Consider the following 21703-nt stretch of genomic DNA (forward strand, 5'->3'; position numbering starts at 1 on the left):
GCGGAGGTGTAGAAGGTCAGGACTGATGTGTTTTATGAAGCATCATACACACAATGCTCTGAAATAGGATGACAGCAATGGTTCTAAAAGTGCACACATCTTCTGCTTACGGTTGCTTAAGCCATTGCTATTGGCTTCTCATTTTTATGAGCAATAAAATTGGTTACCTTAAATTATTTCTAAAATAAAATACATGATTATGCATAAAGGACATGCTCTTGTGGTAGCCAGGGAAACCATGAGATCCAGAGACAGTCTGAGTGACACATTGCAGCAAACAAATAATGTAACAAATAAACATAAGGATATTCTTATCCCAAAGAATCCCAATGCACTTTACCAACTATCAGCCAAATCTTCCCAAGTGATCAACTCTGAAGACTGTTGACACTAGCTTAATAGCATTTGTTTTGTAATGTCCTAAAGACACAGAAGGACAATTGTGAAATCAGTGTGGATCTCCTTTTTTAAAATCTTCTGAGCAGCTCCTGGGTTAGTGTTCTCATTAGTGTTCTCAGTGACAGTTCTGTCCTTGGGGGACCTGGAGGGCTGTCCCTTTCAAAAATAATTTTTAAAAAAAATTCTACAAATAAAGGTGCTTGTCATGAGGCAGGCCCACTTAGAGCACCCTCCATGGCAGGCTACACCATGACTGATACACTTATATCAGTTTCCCTGCATCACAGTCCCCACAAATAGTCTAAAGTGTTTTTCTGAGTACAAAGAGCCCTTGTGGAGTTAATTGATCAGAAGAGAAAGCCCTGTGCATATGAAGTCCCAGCACCATAGTCTAGGCAACACATCTAATACAACCCCAATGTCCCTGATCACACCCTGGCTCTCCGATGCAACCCTAGCAGCACTCACCATGCCCTAGCTCTTCATTGTAGCCTTCTCTCATTCTTGTACCATGGCAGCCACTCCAGCCCTTCCAATTGGAGTACAAGCCTGCTCCTTCCCAGTAGGAACCCCCCCCAGTCTCTTAGCTGGGAGCATCCCTCATTCACTCTGGCTTTCTGGTGGTTCCTCTGGGTCCAGCTCTCCAGCCCTGGAAATGTACATGGACAAGTTCCTTCGCTGTTCCCCAGCTTCAGCGCTCAAAGGCTCTTGGCTCCAGCTTAAAGCCAACAGGCATCATACTTTGTTTGTTTTTAGACTCCAGGCATTTTCAGCCTTTGCTCTCTCTGACTCAGGAGGGACAGCAGGCTGCCCCTTCACTGGTTTCTTAGCCCCCAGCCCTTTTCAGCCTTCAACCCCTGGCTTTGGCCCTTGAAAGTCAGCAAGCTAGCCCCTCCACTGGCATCCAGATAAGTCCCCCCCCCCCCCCTTTTTTTTTTTTTCTAGAGAGCTTTTCTGCTCTCTGCAGTTTTCCACACAGACTTTCTTGATTCTCCTGATTTTTCTTGACTGACTCACCAGAATTCTCACTCACTGGGTCACTCCCTAATTTTGTATAGCCTCCAGGTGCTGCCCCACCTTCTTAATTGGCTAGACAGAGAGCACCTGTTCCAGTACAGGGATGCCAGACCTGCTTCATTTACAGGGGCCAACCACTTTATCACAGTGCTTTCATCCCAATTCTCTGTGCATTTCATACGTATTAATTGAATAATTTAATGCTTCTATCTTCCAGCTGAGGAATCCTTGTGAGGCACCTACCTTAGAGCTCCATAGTGTACAGCAAACCACAGTGGAAGAATGAGGCACACAAACAGAAGGGCCTACAGTTAATTAGTTCATGTGCAGCTAAGTACCCCAAGGTAAAATTCTGATTTTAGAGTGGCCACTTAGTTTTCCTTAAGTATGTGCTCTAGATGCTGCCCACATTAAATGCTGCCATACTCTCATTGGTAAGGCAATGATCACATGAATGAAAACAAAAAGGCAATTTATACACGAGAAGGGTAAATCTTTGTAATAGTAAGTGTTCTTGTGGACCCCCCCCCGCAAGTGTATTTCAGATCACATAGCTGTAATTTGACACCCTGACACATACACATCATCTAACAAGACCTCCAATCTTTGGCCCGAAAGAATGAGCCCACCACAGAGGACACACACACCTCTGTTCCGGACAGTAGGGATTATATGCTGTCCCTTTAAAGTTGGATGGTCCTTATTTTCCTGAACCTGCACTAGGATTCAGAATATATATTCCTAGCGCCTCTGTTTTAAATTGCTACTAATCCTTTCTGCAAGGGTCATCTGTCAACAGATGCAGCTCGCACTTCCACTTAACTGCAGACAGATATTTCAAAGGCCTTCAATCAAAATGAAAATTTGCACCTCTCAATGATCAGATTTGACATCATCAGGCTGGAACAAGCCAGAGTAGCTGAGTGGTTCCCCCCAGAATCCAGAGCTGCCTGGTTGTATGCATGCCTAAATATCCTCCTCCAGCTGGGGATATTTTTTCTGGTTTAATCCACTGCAGTCCTGTTACTGGCTTCTCTCCAAACTATCTGTAGGAGGAGATCAGACTACAGTTTTAAGTAGGAAGCAGGGTTTATGAGATCTGAACTGCTGGGAATTTATAGGACATTTTCCCACAAGCCGTAGAAATACAGATACACAATGCCAAGGTTCTGTAAATAAATATCACATGTATCTCTAACTACCAATAAAACAGAGCCACTTATGAAATGGAATACATTACTATTTAAGAGTGTACAGCAAGACTACATTACAGTTTAAGTCAAGAAGTGAAGAGCAAACCCTATTAAAACTACAGGTGGAAATTGTAAGTAAACTTGAATTTGATTAACACTGGAATTCTAGCAAAAAAGTGCTATATTGTCTTTGGTGACAAATTGTTCTTAGTTTTACATTTCATCAGGAAAGGTGCATTCTGTCCCATCTGAGAGATGATACTTTTAGCTGCACAGTTCTCCCTTATATAATTATTTTGGGGGTACTGACTCAGAGCAAAGAGTGTCGTGTACTGAAACACCAACACCATTTCCCTGCATATGAGTTTTTCCTGAAGTTTCCAAGTAGGGACTAACCAAACCTGACCTGGTTTGGTTTAGGTGATCTGAAAAGATCACAGTCCAAGATGTTGTGTCTGCAAATTATCATTACATCCTTAAATTAATAAAGTCTACAAATGTTAGATTCTGGATGCCCTGCACTAATAAACAAGTAGGAGAGAGAAAACATATAACCTGTCCCTCAGTCTCTTCCGCTGTGCACCTACACAGAGGGTATCCAGAATGTCTATTTTTTCTCCAGCACAAATGGGGTGTGTGGGGGGGGAGGGGTCAGCAAGGTAATGGGCACTCCACGCCCTAGAGAAGGCATGGTCAGGTAGGTTTAGCTCTGGCTCTGTTTCCTGTGCACATTTTCTTGTAAATGGAGAATAGTACTGGGGGGGGGGGGGGAGGGAGAAGCACACATTATACCTTATAAAACGGTATAGCATTGTCATTTCTGAGCATATTTCCCAGTGCTCTCAGAAGCATTCTGCCTGCTTGTGTCCTTCACAGAATGCCTCCAGCAATTCCCATTCAGGCTCTACATCTCCTCCCCCTGCTACAGCACATCACAGCCTCTCAAAAGTATAAGAGAGCCCTACAGTATGAATCAGATTAATGAACTAGGAAGCAATTCAACTCTAGGAGTTAATATTGGGGCTTCTGTAGTTACTGGTTCACAGAAATCTACTTTACCAAGACTAAGTTACAATAACTCTCATTCTTTTTAATGATGGCGGGCAATGTATTTTTCCTTTTTCTCTCCTAAATAAACATCACTAGTTCATGATGTTTATGATTCAACATTGAGGAAGTTTTTGGACTTTCTTCCTTTTCCCAATAAGCACTATTAAATGAATATATGGCCAATACAAAAACATAACTAAAGTCCACTCCTCCTCCCCTGGGAGGAACAAGAGAGAGAGAACACAGATGTCCAGAAGAGCTAGAATCTTTTGCACTGAACAGTGCACCTTAAACACCAATGATTCTTACGTGTAGGAAATCAGTGTCTCGTGATTGAATGTTATTATCTTATGGGTATAGGGGGATTCAAGGTCCTTTTTTAGTATGTGGATTCTTTCAGTTACCAAAAAGGAAAAATTAGAGGCAACACTTGTAAAGAACATGAAACTGTTCCAGTCTGCCAGTCCAGGAAAGTCACCCTGGTGCAAGGATCATTTTGAACAGATAAAGCCAGACAATACATGAGAAAAAAACAAACAAACCTCAAGATCTATTAAATTAAAAAAGAAAACCTGAACAAAAACTTGCTGCAAAGAAAGACTCTGGGTGTGGGTCCCTTCCTGGGACCTGGAGGTAGGCCTGGTAGAACAGGAGCACAGTTGAGTGAGTTCCTTGATACTGAGCAAATGTATTCCTGCACCCCTGCACTGAAGTTTTCTTTAATTCCCCCCATGGGTGGTGGGTGGGTATCATAGGCTGGGGGAGGCTGAGCTCTCCAAACAGCCGGGTGTAGCTTTGCCCACACTCCGCCCTCAGTTCCCCTTCTGCTTCCCACTCTGAGGGTGGCTCTTCCCCTGTACCATGGCCCCAGCTGGGGCCATGCTGCTCAGCCTCCCAGTGCTCTGGGGCTGGGGCGTTAGCCTGGGGCAGAGACCAGTGGCCACAGTGGGGGGACTCTGGGCTCTAGCGGGAGGAGTGTGGAAGGGCCTTGGGCAGAAGGGGCAGGGCTGGGGGCTAGCCTCCCTGAGCCAGCTGTTCACCCAACGTCCATGCTTCCCCCCCTTCCTCAAGCACATAAATTTAACTATGTGAATAAGTCAGTCCAGTGTACAGCAGAGGTACATGGTGGTGTAAGATGGATCCGGTCACAGGCATCTTCCAAATGAGTGGGGAATCACAAATCTTAAATAATCCTTTGGCGGGCATGTTAAACATTCTGAACACTGTCAAAACAAGTTCTTACTGCTGTTTTCCACTTACTGCAGTCAGACATTGACTATATCCCTGCACAGATAAGCTCTTCTCAGTAGTCCCAGGGCACAAACTGCTTACAGCAAAAGCACCACTTAAATAAGGAAAACCCTGTAACTGCCCCTTCCTTTTCCTTCCAGCTAAAGCTACTGACATATGAACTTAGGGACTGATGAAGTGAAATGTAAGCCAAGTATGTGTCACACTCTGATCCTCATGTACTGTCCTTTACAAGGGGTGAGGAGGGTATAGGGGAGGTTGCAAAATGCCAAGGGCACTTGAAAGTGCAGGATCTGTGAAAGGGTAGGGAAGCCAGACCTGCTCCTTGAAATTGCTTGTCCTGCCTCATTCAGGCCTCAATCAGATTCTCACATTCCCTTTACTTTAATTCAGCCATCAGTGTGCGGGATGGATGGTGCTCAGAGAATTTTGTATCTTGAGTATTCAGTGTATGATCCTCTTCCTCATTCACTGTAATCATGCAGCCCACCTCTCCAAAGGAACTAGATAGGGGTTCCCCATAACTCAGTCCTTACAATACTGCCATTCTGTACACAATAGGACAGAGTTCTTGAGAAAAAATATTTTGTGATCATAATGGCCTACAGAGCTCTGTGTCATTTAATGTGCATGTTAATAGACCATAAGAATGAGGCATGGCTCTTCAGTAGAGCACAGATTCCCTTGGAGCACTGCCTCATTCCATGTTCACCCTTACAGTGTATAGAATGACATCTCTGACTGCGGGTCAGTGTTCAAAGGGTAGCACCCTGGGTAGACCTCTGCCCATATACTCTTCAGAGCATGGAGTACTCCTGGTCACGCACTTAGTGAAGACAAACACTGCCATTCTAGCAGCTCCTATCTAACCCAGGATGAGGGAGGCTCCCTGTACCTTCTCCCCCTCTTTGCATTTCCAAACTGGAGCAACTCGATTCTTAATCCTTTGTATTTTTTTCATCAAGATGAAAACTGAAAGATTAGTAACTCTACAGTTTGCATTTTAAATGAGAAATGTGAAAGATAAAAATCAGCACACAGTAGATGGGGCAAGTTTAAGTGAAAGCTTCGTGCAGATCGCAAATTTTCCTTTGCAGAGATGAAAGAAGCCTTACAGACAGGTAATGGCTTTGGCACAGGAGATAATTAAGTTAAACGATGAAGCTTATACAGCCCGTCATCTTTTCACATGCTAAAACGGCGTGTTTCAAAATATTTTTATTCGGGGGTTCAGTGACAAGGTTCTGGCAATATACACTTCTGAGATTGTTGTACATGGACCGTATGAGGGGACACCAGACTAGGAATTAGGACATAGATGTTCTCTTCTCGGCCACTGTCCTATATCTATGCCTCTGTTTCCCCTCCCACCCTTTGTCTGGCTTGTCTATTTAGATTGTAAGGTCTTCAGGACAGGGATTGTTTCTTAGTCTTTGTTTACACTACAGACCTGACAGTGGCACCGCTGTACTGCTGAAGCTGCGGTGCTGTAAGGTCTCCTGTGTAGCCGCTTTATGCCGGCAAGAAAGCGCTCTCCTGCCAGCATAATTAAACCACCCCGAACGAGTGGTGATAGCTATGCTGGCAGGAGAGCATCTCCCACTGACATAGTGTTGTTCACACTGGCGCTTTTGTCAATGAAACTTTTGTCAATCAGGGGGTGTTTTTTTCACATCCCTGACTGACAGTTTTACTGACAAAAGTGCTCGTGTAGAAAAAGCATTACTCTGTATATAGCCTAACAAATGTGGGAGCTCTAGACACTTCTGTAATACAACTAAATACATTTTTGATACAACTCTGAATGGTGATTTGTTGCACCACTATTCCATGTTATATTGACAAAAATCAGTATATAGAATATACTATGGTTTGAGTGAAAATATCAACTTTAGTACATTTTAGATTAACTTGTAAAATAAACAAAAGTTGCATACCACTTTTAAAACATTATTTGGTATCTCAACTAAACTCGCAAAACATCTATGCTCAATTCCACTCAAATTTCAATGTTCTAGTGGTGCCATCCTTCATTTACCCAAGCCTCCATCAACCTTCCCAATAGGCTTTTTTATTGTAGTTCTCAGACAGCAAAACAGTTGATAGCAACAGAATGTTTTCAGAAAAGCACATCAGAAAAGAGTAAGAGGCTCATTGTTTTTATCCAAGTCATTTTTCTCCATAACTTTTTTTTTGTATTTTACTGCTTTTTTTAAAAAAAAGCTTGTTGGTGGTATTTTACAACTTCTAGTACTAACTGTCAGTTCCTGGTGTCTAGTTCTGGACTTTTCCTCTGATGGCCCTTTGTCTTACCTCCTTTTGCTAGTAAAGTACCACTTAACTATCATGCCTAGGTCTGTTGTATTGATCTAGCCAATCTTCAAAATATCTCAATAACACTTGAAATTGGATGAGTAATACAGGTCTATTACTCTACCAATATTAAAATACTCTGTACTTTTTTTAAAGTTGTGTTTATGAATGGGTGCATCATAAGCAAATATATAGCCTAACTGATCAAATTTACTCTGATACTTATTAAATTTATTCCATATACACTGAGTATACAGACAATAGAAATAAATATTTTATAAGTATGTATTTGCACTATCTGTAACAAGATACATGTTTTTCTTGCAGATCAGTTTTGGTGCAATTTACATTTTTCTTCCTTTTTAGAGACTGATTAATAACATGAAAGAATTTATTTTAGCTTTTTTTATAATATCTGTGTGACCAATGCAACTATAAAAATTTCACTTAGGTAGGGGATCAAAATAGGCTCTAGAAATCCATAAAGTTTTCCATGAAGATTTTATATCCGGAATTATAACAGGTTTCCATTGAAATGTGTCTTTCAGAAGACAACTCCAAAGTGGGGGTAACTTTAAAAAGCTGGTTTCCATCATCATATGCTGCTTTCTCACACTGAAGTCACAACTGTTTCATCCCTTAATGTTTTTTATGCTAAAAATACTGATGTAGTCTCCAGGGATTATCCAAGCAAACTCTAAAGGTCAAGGGCCAAATTCTGATCTCACAGATTTTACATTGCTGTTACTCCACTGATTTAAATAGTTATTTCTGATTTACACTGGGTAATACAGATCAGCATCAACCGCTGGAGTGTGCAAAAATGTTTAAGTTTATAAAGAATTTTTGTATTAAGATAAAAAGCACCCTTCTCTTTGTTAATATTTTTAGTAAGTGACTGCTGCATTCATCAAAACATCATAGATCAACTTTTGTCAGATTTTGCACTAAGCATCCCTGGATATATATATTTTTTTTAATCTTGACTGTCCTGGAATTGTAATCATAGAATACCAGGGTTGGAAGGGACCTCAGGAGATCATCTAGTCCAACCCCTGCTCAAAGCAGGATCAACCCCAGACAGATTTTTACCCCAGATCCCTAAGTGGCCCCCTCAAGGATTGAACTCACAACCCTGGGTTTAGGAGGCCAATGCTCAAACCACTGAGCTATCCTCCCCGTCAAAGGTAATCAAGTCCAGCCCCCTGCCTTCACTAGCAGGACCAAGTACTGATTTTGCCCCAGATCCCTAAGTGGCCCCCTCAAGGATTAGAACTCACAACCCTGGGTTTAGCAGGTCAATGCTCAAACCACTGAGCTATCCCTCCTGTAATTCAGGAGATGAACAGTGCTCTTGCTCGCACCTTCACAAAACACCAACACCAAATTTGTGAAACAAAGGTTCTTCTATATGCATACATGAAGGATGACCCATCCTGGGTTTGGGGACTGGGGTTGAATTTCATCGCCATCAACAGGCTATCATATCATTACTTATTGTATGGCCACTACTCTATCCTAGGAACTGAAATTATGACCAGTCTGCTTATACAGGAATTTGTAGCAAGCAGATCTACACAATCACTGGTCCAGTGGCCACCCCTACTAGCCAACCTCCGCAATCCCTGCTACCTCCAAATTTCCTGATCCAACATAGAATCCTCTTTATAGTGTGCAGACAGGGTACACATCCTGCTGCATGACAGCTTCATCTATGGCCCTTTGCCTTCATGTGTGTTCTGTGGTGTGGGATGAGATGAATGTAATCCCAAGAGAACAATGATATTAACTCATATGAACTTTCTCAATGCACAATAAAAATACCTTTGCAAATGGTTATTCTAAAGGGGAAAACATGAGACCCTTGGTTCTGCTGGTCTGTGCTTTTCTAACAAATATTTTCAGTCTCAAATATATGATGGTTACAACCTTTCATGGTTAATCTGTCTCTGCAAGAACTGATTTAGGCTAAGACTAGTGCTTTATCTTCCGTGTTCTTATTTAAACTTTGCCCCAAACAATCATGATAACTTTTCATACAGAATCCATCCATGTGAAGTCCAACCTCAGTCTCAAATTGAAAGCATTAGACACCTTGTTAATGGATGTACTGCTGGTATAATAGAAATGATTAATATTATCCATCATTGCCAATATGCAGGTGTTCAATAATGGAAAATAGAAAGTAAATTTATTGTGTGTCCTCTATTGAGAGCCAAGATTATTAAATTCAAGACAATTTTGTAAATTGTCACTGTTCTTTTATTGTTTACATAAAGGATAGGTATCTAGTAATTGGATTGTTTTCAACTCTTTCATTTGGCATAACGTAATTTCAACCTTCATTTTACCTCTCACCTTTCTATGGGTATTCAGCCTTCAATATGTTCCCTTAATCAGTCTATATAGCTTTATAGGCATTACATTCTTCAGATTTTTTCCCTGTTATTTAATGTTAATTTTTGTAAAGATAAGACAAAACTTAAGGTACAATTGCACCCTCTAGTGTCCAGCTTCTTTAATTCAATGACAACCAGAACCACTCTCTAGCCCAGGGGTAGGCAACCTATGGCACATGTGCCAAAGGCGGCATGTGAGCTGATTTTCAGTGGCACTCACACTGCCCGGGTCCTGGCCACTGGTCTGGGGGGCTCTGCATTTTAATTTAATTTTAAATGAAGCCTCTTAAACATTTTTAAAATGTTATTTACTTTACATACAATAGTTTAGTTATATTTATAGACTTATAGAAAAAGACCTTCTAAAAACGTTAAAATGTATTACTGGCACGCAAAACCTTAAATTAGGGTAAATAAATGAAGACTCGGCTCACCACTTTGAAAGGTTGCAGACCCCTGCTCTAGACCCTTAACAAATATCAATATGAAAACAAAAATTTGAAAGTGAAAATCCAAATGCATGCAGTTACATTAAGAAACACAATCCAAACTCAAGCTATAGTAAAGCTATCCGTATGATGTTAATATTCAGCAACATTATTACTTTTGTAACTAAAAGGATATTTTTATTATTGGTTCTTTGGCTTATTGTTAGAATTCAGAACAAGTTAACATAACATTTTTAAAGAGTCATATTTTCATTTAGAATAATATGCTTTATTTAAGCAAACAGGGTAACATATCCTCCAATGACAGCTCTTTTTCTTAGCAAACATTTGGACCTGAACTACAGCATTTTTGACTATATCTGGCAGGGCTGTAACAATATTCAGAAAAGACCCCAACACAAATTTAAAATGCTCCTACACAAATATTTGTTGTGCCCCATCCTTTCCATACCCTGAATCTGTTGTTTGGGGTGTGTGGGCCGGATGCTTTACCTTTGCTGTGGTCTGGACTCCAAGATATGTAGGATGGTAAGAAATCAGTGTGAATGTGCCTATTCATGCACAAGCACTTGCAGACTGTATGCATTTATTTCTCCCCTACAAACCCATCCACCACACATAATCTTTGTGCTCTAGTTGGACTTTAGGATAATTCTTAAATGTTTCAAAATGCTGTACAAATATTAACTAATTAATTCTCCCAACAACTTTCTCTGTCAGAAGAATATCTCCATTTTACAGAAGGGGAATTGATCCCATTATGGAGGGATCTATGTAATTTAATATAGAAAAGTTACAATTCTCTAGGTTCTTTTAAGATTTCTATAGAATCTTATAGCAGGGATATAATTCTGTGCAATATCCTACAGAAATTCCCATGGGGGTAGGCAAAGAGATGAAGTGTTTTGTTTAAATCACTAACAGAACCAAGACTAGTGAGTCACTGGTAGAAGCCCTCTTAGAACTAAGGAATTCCTGGCTCCCAGCCCTAAAAATAATTTACTAGACCCCTATTGCCTTTATTTTAATGGACAGCCAATTCAGAAGGCTTTCACACAAATTCAGGGGCACATAAACCTAATACTGTTGTTTCTATTTAAGAACATTAATAGACAAATTAATTCCTAAACATGACGAATCTGAACAAAAATATTGAAAAATTGAATATATTTTTACTGAACAGCAATCCTTCAATCTTCACTGTTGTGGGGAGTTTTTAAATAAAAAAATAGAAATATTTTGATTATCTTACTAAAATAACTTTATATTCATTTTTTCCCAGTGCTTGTCAGCAAACTCAATTAGTTTAAAGCATATTTCATCTTTTTTAGACAATTAAAATGGCAATTTTATGCATCATCTCAGAATTCCATAGCTCTTTAAATATAAAGATGTTAAATTTTACAAAGTACATTAAAAATTTAATTTTCAGAATAAATTTTATATTGATTAAGAGAGAGACTAACAGAGGTCTGTGGTAGTTGGCCATAATCCTGGGGAAAGGTGGGGGGGGGGGGGGGGAAATCAATCATGATCATTGCAAAAAAGTATTTTATATGTGCAGGTATGCTGTTATTTAAAATCTTAGGTATTTCAATTTGAGAAATTTATGAGGCGGCAGAAGGACTAAAAAAAGCCAAATACTAAGAACAATTTAGAATAAATTAAGACATTAACAGGGACAAATTCATCCCAAGTTTAATGTCATTGAATGCAAAGCCATTACACCTATTGAAGTCAACAGGAGTTTTGCCATAGATGTCAACCAGACCAAGTCTTCAGCTACCCATTTCTTATTCACAAACAAAAACCTTTGTTTAATGTTAGTTGGGATTGCTTTCACCAATCAACTAAAGCAGAAGAAAAATAGGAATACAAAGTTAATTAAAATATTTCAAAGTCAAGCATTCAAGTTAGGAAATGCCAGAATGAACACTGCCCAATCTTAATTCAGCACTGTAACAGGGCATAGTTCCACTCCTATCTTCTTCCCTGCAGAAACTGCACTGACTCCACCACCACCAGGTATGCACCCAATGACCTTTTATTTCAAGTTACCTCCACCAATATCACTACAGACCCCATGCAACAGCCTATTCACTATATTTATAGTGCTTTTTCAGGATCTGAGGGGGAACAGAGGTCTCCTTTCTCGGAGACCTCTGCATAACTGGGCTCAGCTAACCCTAGTCCCCTCCCCTCTCAATCTGTGTCCCCTCCTCCTGTGGGAACTTCCTTCCTGTGTCTCTATCAGACTTGGGCTGATAGACTAATTGAATCTTTACCCCACCCAGCCCCACCAACCTGATTAGATAATTACCACAACTAGCTTCCTCTGGGGAACTAATTAGCATAAGTGATCAAAATGCAGGCTCACCTGTTCACTCCCTGCACACTGTCACAAGCCCTCTTGTGCATATACATTATGAGACTATTATTAATTACATGATCCCATATTTTCTGTAGGATTTCTGCCTTATTTGTTGCAGAAGTCAGGAGGTTTATAATGAATGAGACAGGGGGTTGCAGGAAGAAAAAGAGGGATGGTCTAATGGTTAGGGCAGTTGAATGCCACCCTGGAGACTTGGATTCCATTCCTGCCTCTACCTTTGATTTCTTATGTGATGATAGGCAAGCCACACCAAAGTTTTCACATGAAGTCACTTCTGCATGTAATTGAAGGTTGTATCACACATACCTACACACAAGGGGAAAGAAAATATGAGTGCATGAATAATATTCATTCTGGCATTTCCTAACTTGACACTGCTTGACTTTGCAATTTCATAATCCTTTTTAATCCTTAATTTGTTTTTTTCTTAATTTTTCGTAGTTTATTTGATTGATCACCTTAATTCCTATTTAAAGGAAGTTTAAAGGAAGCAAATTTCCTTTGCTTTTTTCCTTTTTTTAATAAAAAAAAAAGCACTTACACATTTGTTGTCTCAATGTATAGTTTATTGCCATTGTTATTTTTGTGAAGGTCCATATTTCACCACTCAGCATCATGCTAACCAATATATTGTAAGCAATTAACTTGAACTTTATACAAACAAAACATTTTTAAATGCAACTTCAGCTTTATTGCAACTTAAGTGACTTTTTAATTGACAGAAAACTGAGTAGGGACTCAGCTATAATTTCCCCCTATTTTTTAAAAAGGTAAATATTCAGAAAGTCATAGCTCTCAAGCCAGAAAATTCTGATGCTGCTGTGAGACCATAATTACACACAAAAACTATGTAAAAAGATGGTTATTAGGGTTGCATAGTTAAGCACTAAGGTTGCCTGCACAACCTTAATTCAGTACTCTTGTTCACATGTATTATATCACATGTATCACATGGAGGTGAATGCCTGGCTGCGAAGATGGTGTCGCCAGGAGGGCTTTGGCTTCCTAGACCACGGGATGCTATTCGAGGAAGGACTGCTAGGCAGAGATGGCGTTCACCTTTCGAGGAGAGGAAAGACCCTATTCGGACACAGACTGGCTAACCTAGTGAGGAGGGCTTTAAACTAGGTTCGACGGGGACAGGTGAGCAAAGCCCACAGGTAAGTGGGGAACATGGAGACCGGGGAGATGGGTCGGAAACAAGAGGGAGTGTGGGCTATATTGGCAGAGAGAAAGGAGAGTCAGGACAAAACTGGGAGGAAAGATCAAACCAGTATCTTAGATGCCTATATACAAATGCGAGAAGTATGGGGAATAAGCAGGAAGAACTGGAAGTGCTAATAAATAAATACAACTATGACATTGTTGGCATCACTGAAACTTGGTGGGATAATACACATGATTGGAATGTTGGTGTGGATGGGTATAGCTTGCTCAGGAAGGATAGACAGGGGAAAAAGGGAGGAGGTGTTGCCTTATATATTAAAAATGTACACACTTGGACTGAGGTAGAGATGGAAGTGTTGAGAGTCTCTGGGTTAGGCTTAAAGGGGCAAAAAACAAGGGAGATGTCATGCTAGGAGTCTACTACAGGCCACCTAACCAGGTGGATGAGGCTTTTTTCAAGCAACTAACAAAATCATCCAAAGCCCAAGATTTGGTGGTGATGGGGGACTTCAACTATCCGGATATATGTTGGGAAAATAACACAGCGGGGCACAGACTATCCAACAAATTCTTGGACTGCATTGGAGACAACTTTTTATTTCAGAAGGTTGAAAAAGCTACTAGGGGGGAAGCTGTTCTAGACTTGATTTTAACAAATAGGGAGGAACTCGTTGAGAATGTGAAAGTAGAAGGCAGCCTGGGTGAAAGTGATCATGAAATCATAGAGTTTGCAATTCTAAGGAAGGGTAGAAGGGAGAACAGCAAAATAGAGACAATGGATTTCAGGAAGGCAGATTTTGGGAAGCTCAGAGAGCTGATAGGTAAGGTCCCATGGGAATCAAGACTGAGGGGAAAAACAACTGAGGAGAGTTGGCAGTTTTTCAAAGGGACACTATTAAGGGCCCAAAAGCAAGCTATTCCGCTGGTTAGGAAAGATAGAAAATGGGGCAAAAGACCACCTTGGCTTAACCACGAGATCTTGCACGATCTAAAAAATAAAAAGGAGTCATATAAAAAATGGAAACTAGGACAGATTACAAAGGATGAATATAGGCAAACAACACAGGAATGCAGGGGCAAGATTAGAAAGGCAAAGGCACAAAATGAGCTCAAACTAGTTACGGGAATAAAAGGAAACAAGAAGACTTTTTATCAATACATTAGAAGCAAGAGGAAGACCAATGACAGGGTAGGCCCACTGCTTAGTGAAGAGGGAGAAACAGTAACAGGAAACTTGGAAATGGCAGAGATGCTTAATGACTTCTTTGTTTTGGTCTTCACCGAGAAGTCTGAAGGAATGCCTAACATAGTGAATACTAATGGGAAGGGGGTAGGTTTAGCGGATAAAATAAAAAAAGAACAAGTTAAAAATCACTTAGAAAAGTTAGATGCCTGCAAGTCATCCGGGCCTGATGAAATGCATCCTAGAATACTCAAGGAGCTAATAGAGGAGGTATCTGAGCCTCTAGCTATTATCTTTGGAAGTCATGGGAGACGGGAGAGATTCCAGAAGACTGGAAAAGGGCAAATATAGTGCCCATCTATAAAAAGGGAAATAAAAACAACCCAGGTAACTACAGACCAGTTAGTTTAACTTCTGTGCCAGGGAAGATAATGGAGCAAGTAATTAAGGAAATCATCTGCAAACACTTGGAAGGTGGTAAGGTGATAGGGAACAGCCAGCATGGATTTGTGAAGAACAAATCATGTCAAACCAATCTGATAGCTTTCTTTGATAGGATAACGAGCCTTGTGGATAAGGGTGAAGCGGTGGATGTGGTATACCTAGACTTTAGTAAGGCATTTGATACGGTCTCGCATGATATTCTTATCGATAAACTAGGCAAATACAAATTAGATGGGGCTACTATAAGGTGGGTGCATAACTGGCTGGATAACCGTACTCAGAGAGTTGTTATTAATGGTTCCCAATCCTGCTGGAAAGGCGTAACGAGTGGGGTACCGCAGGGGTCTGTTTTGGGACCGGCTCTGTTCAATATCTTCATCAACGACTTAGATATTGGCATAGAAAGTACGCTTATTAAGTTTGCGGATGATACCAAACTGGGAGGGATTGCAACTACTTTGGAGGACAGGGTCATAATTCAAAATGATCTGGACAAATTGGAGAAATGGTCTGAGTTAAACAGGATGAAGTTTAACAAAGACAAATGCAAAGTGCTCCACTTAGGAAGGAAAAATCAATTTCACACATACAGAATGGGAAAAGACTGTCTAGGAAGGAGTACGGCAGAAAGGGATCTAGGGGTTATAGTGGACCACAAGCTAAATATGAGTCAACAGTGTGATGCTGTTGCAAAAAAAGCAAACATGATTCTGGGATGCATTAACAGGTGTGTTGTGAGCAAGACACAAGAAGTCATTCTTCCGCTCTACTCTGCTCTGGTTAGGCCTCAGCTGGAGTATTGTGTCCAGTTCTGGGCGCCGCATTTTAAAAAAGATGTGGAGAAATTGGAAAGGGTCCAAAGAAGAGCAACAAGAATGATTAAAGGTCTTGAGAACATGACCTATGAAGGAAGGCTGAAAGAACTGGGTTTGTTTAGTTTGGAAAAGAGAAGACTGAGAGGGGACATGATAGCAGTTTTCAGGTATCTAAAAGGGTGTCATAAGGAGGAGGGAGAGAACTTGTTCACCTTAGCTTCTAAGGATAGAACCAGAAACAATGGGTTTAAACTGCAGCAAGGGAGGTCTAGGTTGGACATTAGGAAAAAGTTCCTAACTGTCAGGGTGGTTAAACACTGGAACAAATTGCTTAGGGAGGTTGTGGAATCTCCGTCTCTGGAGATATTTAAGAGTAGGTTAGATAAATGTCTATCAGGGATGGTCTAGACAGTATTTGGTCCTGCCATGCGGGCAGGGGACTGGACTCGATGACCTCTCGAGGTCCCTTCCAGTCCTATAATCTATGAATCTATGAATACAGTCTTTAACTACACAATCACATTATTTTTCCACAGAACCACCGCCTCATTCAGTGCACAGCATGGACCATCTCTAAGGATTAACTGGGGTGATGTAGAAAGAAGGCTATTGTCTGTAGGACCCTGCCTGGTTTGTTGCTGAAGTTGGAAGGTGTGCAGTTAAAACTGCTTTTCCAGACTGAGTGAACTTGTAGGCTCTAAAGTTTTACATTGTTTTTGAGTACAGTAATGTGAAAAAAATTGCTTGGAACTGCAGAAGGAAAAAGGATGGTCTCATGATTAAGGCAGTTGAATGCTGTGCAGGAAAATTGTTTTCCATCCCTGTCTGAGCCACAAAGTTCCTAATCAAGACACTTAAGCCAAACTTTTCACAGGTGGTGATTAATTGTGTGTTTTTCATTTTCTACATGACCAGCTTGAGACCATGGGGCCTGATTTGCAGAAGTGCTGAGAATTCACAGCCACACCTGAAGTCAATGGAAGCTGGGCTTGAATGTGTAAAGTTCTGTATATTGCTAAGTACTCTGAAAAATAAGGTTCTAGTCATCTCAAATTGGACACCCTAAATTAGTGGATATATTTATTAGGGCTGTCCAATATTTAAAAAATAATTGCAATTAATCATGAGATTAATTGAGAGTTGCCATTAATCACAGTTTTAATCACACTGTTAAGCAGTAATAGAATACCAATTTAAATTCAATATGGAAGCACGTCCTCTGGAATCGTGGTCAAAGCATGAAGGGACATATGAATATTTTGCATATCTGGCATGTAAATACCCCAACGCCGGCTACAACAGTGCTATGTGAACGCCTGTTCTCACTTTCAGGTGGACTTTAAATAAGAAGCAGGCAGCATTATCTACCATAAATGTAAATAAACGTGTTTTCCTTAGTAATTGGCTGAACAAGAAGTAGGATTGAGTGGACTTGTAGGCTCTAAAGTTTTACATTACTGTATCAAAAACAAAACAATGTAAAAAAAAAAATTCTACATTTTTGTAAGTTGCATTTTCACGATAAAGAGATTGCACTACAGTATTTGTATGAGGTGAATTGAAAAATACTATTTATTATGTTTCATCTTTTTTACAGTGAAAATATTTGTCAAATATAATACAATAAAGTGAGCACTGTACACTTTGTATTGTGTTATAATTGAAATCAATATATTTGAAAATGTAGAACATCCAAAAATATAATAAATTAAATTGGTATTCTATTATTGTTTAACAGTGCAATTAAAACTGCAATTAATCACAGCTATTTTTTAAACCTTCTTAATTTGTTTTGCATTAATTGCTTGAGTTAACTGCGATTGATAGCCCTAATAATTTCCATTTATTTCTATGTCTCAGCACCCTATCTGCAAAATGGAGAGAATACCACTCACCTCACAGAAGCTTTGAAGATTAAAAAATCATTAATGTTTGTGAAGCATACAAATACTATAATGATGAGCATCACTAAAATGCCCATACGGAAACAAATAATTCTGTCTTCATGGCAGGATTTGAAAAGTGTGCAATAAATAATTCATTAATATTATTGTGTGGTGTATGTATGGAGAACAAATCCAAAATTACAAACGTATTAGGGATAATCAAAGTATATCTGCCAGGCAGGGCTAAAGTTACCCCATCCTAGACAAAGGAATGTGGTTCAGCCACCTTGAAGGTACTTCCAAGTTACACTAAGACAATGGGAGTGCAATTTACAAATGAAGGTAAACAGGACCATCAAGCCAGCAAGGGGAGATCTCCCTCTGCTCTGATGCTGAGTGGTTGAGATTGCAGGAAACAGATTAATTTTCATGAAACTTCCTTTACCAGAAGAGTCCACGTCACCTTTCTCACAGCATGAATAAACTTTACTTTGGATAGTAACCTTCAGAAGAATCTATTTTACTGAACTACACAAGAGGACAAAGACCCCACGTTATCTTTCACCTAAGATGACAACTAAACGGAGCATGTGGGCTGTGAAGCTACCTTGCTTGAAGGTATATTTGTAAGGAAACTATCTTGAAAAAAGGCCATAGCTTGTTCTGTTAAGACAGCCTCTTGAAAGCATTTTTCAGCTTTATTTGCTTATAACTAGAGATGAAAGTAGGCCGGTACGGCATACTGGTAAGAAGTGGCCGCTGGAACCGGCCCTTACACAGCTGACGTTAAAGCTCTGCTGCAGCAGCGCTTTCAGGACCCTCCTGAAAGCGCTGCCATGGCAGCACTTTAACGTCGCTGCCCCTTTTCCCCCCCACCGGCCCTGCTGGTAGGGACCCAACTGGCGGGGCCACCGGGGGGGAGAGAGGGGGAAGCCTACCAAAGAGCCAGAGAGACAAATGGCCGCTCCGGGTCAGAGCCCCAGACATGCCGCGTCTATGATGAGCTACATGCCATTCTAGGGGGTGCCCCTACAACTACCCCAGCCCTGTGCGTGGACTCCATCAATGGATTTGCATGCAACAGGGATGCGGATTTTGGGGACGAGGAAGAGGTTGAAGATAGCGCACAGCAAGCAAGCAGAGAAACTGTTTTCCCCGACAGCCAGGAACTGTTTTTCACCCTGGATCTAGTACCCTCCCAACCCACCGAAGGCGGGTTCCCAGACCTAGAAGGTGGAGAAAGGACCTCTGGTGAGTGTACCTTTGTAAATATAATACATGGTTTAAAAGCGTGTTTAATGATTAATTTGTCCTGAAGACTTGGGATGCATTCGCGGCCAGTACAGCTACTGGAAAAGTCTGTTAATGTGTATGGGGATGGAGCGGAAATCCTCCAGGGACATCTCAGTGAAGCTCTCCTTGATGTACTCCCAAAGCCTGTTAGCCACACAGTGGGGGGGAGGGGTGAAGCAATCATCCCAGAGAATTGGGTGTGTGGGAGGGGTTTAGTTGAGTTTGTGCTGCATGTTAACCTGAAAACCGCAGCCCCTCCTTTTTAAATGGCCAACTCAATGGGTGCTTGGTATGTGAAATGAGGGCGTTGCTGTTTGAAACCACTGAAGGTTAAAGAAGCCAAAAGACTGTGGCTTACCATGGCTGCCTGCAAGCCAAATTCTGTTGCCCGCCGGGTGGGTGATGTCTCACACCAAACTGGCAGGCCCTCAATATAAGAGGCAAAATGGTACCTTGTAAAGAAAGCACACGTGCTATGTAATGTTAATAGCTTGGTTCACCGTGAAAGAAAGTCTACCCATTGTTCTCTAAAATGTGTCTTTTTAAAGACTACTCTCCCTTTTATTTCCTCCTGCAGCTGCAAATGTTTCAATGCTCCCCGTATCATCTCCGTCCCAGAGGCTAGTGAAGATTAGAAGATGAAAAAAAAAAAACCCTCACGATGAAATGTTCTGAGGTCATGCAGTCCTCCCTCACTGAAAGAGCCCAGCAGAATGCCTGGAGGCATACACTGTCAGAGTGCAGGAAAGCACAAAATGAATGCAAGAACATGTGGCGAGATAAAGATGATAGGTGGCGTCAGCGTGATGAAAGGAGGAAGGATGCAATGCTGAGGCTACTGGAAGATCAAACTGATATTCTCCGGCGTACTGTTCAGGTGCAGGAAAGGCAGCAGGAGCACAGACTGCCGCTGCAGCCCCTGTGTAACCAACCGCCCTCCTCCCCAAGATCCATAGCCTCCTCACCCAGACGTCCAAGAACGCGGTGGGGGGGGACCTCCGGGCACTCAACCACTCCACCCCAGAGGACTGCCCAAGGAACAGAAAGCTGGCATTTAATAAATAAGTTTTGAAGTGCAGTGTGGCTTTGTCCTTCCCTCCTCCACCACACCACTCGGCGCTTCCCTCCTCCCCCATCCCTCCCGGGCTACCTTTGCAGTTATCCCCCCATTTGTGTGACAAAATTAATAAAGAATTCATGAATTTGAAACAATGACTTTATTGTCTCTGCAAGCAGTGATCAAAGAGGGGAGGGGAGGGCGGCTGGCTTACAGGGAAGCAGTGTGAACCAAGAGGGCGGGTTTTCATCAAAGAGAAACAAACAGAACTTTCACACTGTAGCCTGGCCAGTCATGAAACTGGTTTTCAAAGCTTCTCTGATGCACAGTGCGCCCTGCTGTGCTCTTCTAACTGCCCTGATGTCTGGCTGCGCATAATCAGCAGCCAGTCGATTTGCCTTAACCTCCCACCCCGCCATAAACGTTTCCCCCTCACTCTCAAATATTGTGGCGCACACAGCAAGCAGTAATAATGATGGGAATATTGGTTTCGCTGAGATCTAACCGAGTCAGTAAACTGCGCCAGCGCACTTTTAAACATTCATTCTACCACCATTCTGCACTTGCTCAGCCTATAGTTGAACTGCTCCTTACTACTGTCCAGGCTTCATGAGCCATGAGAGCAAGGGGTAGGTGCAACCGCGCGATGCTGCCAGTTGGGAGAGCAGCCTGAGACAAAAGCCTCCAGCTCGCATGATATTCCAGGCAGGATTGAATCTCCATTAGATGAAACTTAAAGAAGAGAATGACCTGGAGTCACTCCCATTTATGTCCAGGCGCCCCGACCGACCTCACCGAGGCCAGCCAGAAACACCCATGTCTGCCCAGGCATCCCCGACCGACCTCACTTAGGCTGGCCAGGAGCACCCATTTATGTCCAGGCGCCCCCGACTGACCTCACCGTGGTTGCCCAGGAGCAACCAGGAAACAGCAGCAGACGGTGCAATATGGCTGCTAACCATCTTTGCTAACTTGCAAAGGCAAGGAGCTGATGCTATGTAGCAATGCAGTACCGTGTCTGCCAGCAGCACCCAGGAGACGTACGGTGACAGTGAACTGAGCAGGCTCCATGCTTGCCGTGGTATGTCGTCTGCACGGGTAACCCAGGAAAAAAGGCGAGAAACTATTTTTTGCCATTGCTTTCACGGGGCGGGGGGGAGGGAGAGCCTGACGGCATGTACCCAGAACCACCCGCAACAATGTTTTTGCCCCATCAGGCATTGGGAGCTCAACCCAGAATTCCAATGGGCGGCGGAAACTGTGGGATAGCTACCACAGTGCAACGCTCCGAAAGTCGATGCTAGCCTCGGTACTGTGGGCGCACACCACCGACTTAATGTGCTTAGTGGGGGACACACACAATCGACTGTATCGAATTGATTTATAAAAATCGAC

At 41.7% G+C, this 21703-nt stretch overlaps 1 protein-coding gene and 1 long non-coding RNA gene across 4 annotated transcripts in view; one reads left to right on the forward strand and one right to left on the reverse strand.

The window, feature by feature from the left end:
* The window catches only part of PRKG1 (protein kinase cGMP-dependent 1), a 925158-nt gene that overhangs the window by 842620 nt on the left and 60835 nt on the right, over window positions 1-21703 (reverse strand). The gene's annotated exons all lie outside the window — the stretch shown is intronic.
* Window positions 13419-20329, forward strand: LOC128840408 (uncharacterized). Of its 3 annotated transcripts, none has more exons than XR_008445645.1 (4): window positions 13419-13623; window positions 16609-16723; window positions 17933-19209; window positions 19829-20329. It is a non-coding gene; the product is annotated as an uncharacterized LOC128840408 (long non-coding RNA). The 3 variants fall into 3 exon arrangements; XR_008445646.1 differs by having other exon boundaries at window positions 13419-13606; XR_008445644.1 differs by lacking the exons at window positions 13419-13623; window positions 16609-16723 and having other exon boundaries at window positions 16748-19209.

Source organism: Malaclemys terrapin, chromosome 7 (genome assembly GCF_027887155.1).
Source record: "Malaclemys terrapin pileata isolate rMalTer1 chromosome 7, rMalTer1.hap1, whole genome shotgun sequence".
Lineage (NCBI taxonomy): Eukaryota > Metazoa > Chordata > Testudines > Emydidae > Malaclemys > Malaclemys terrapin.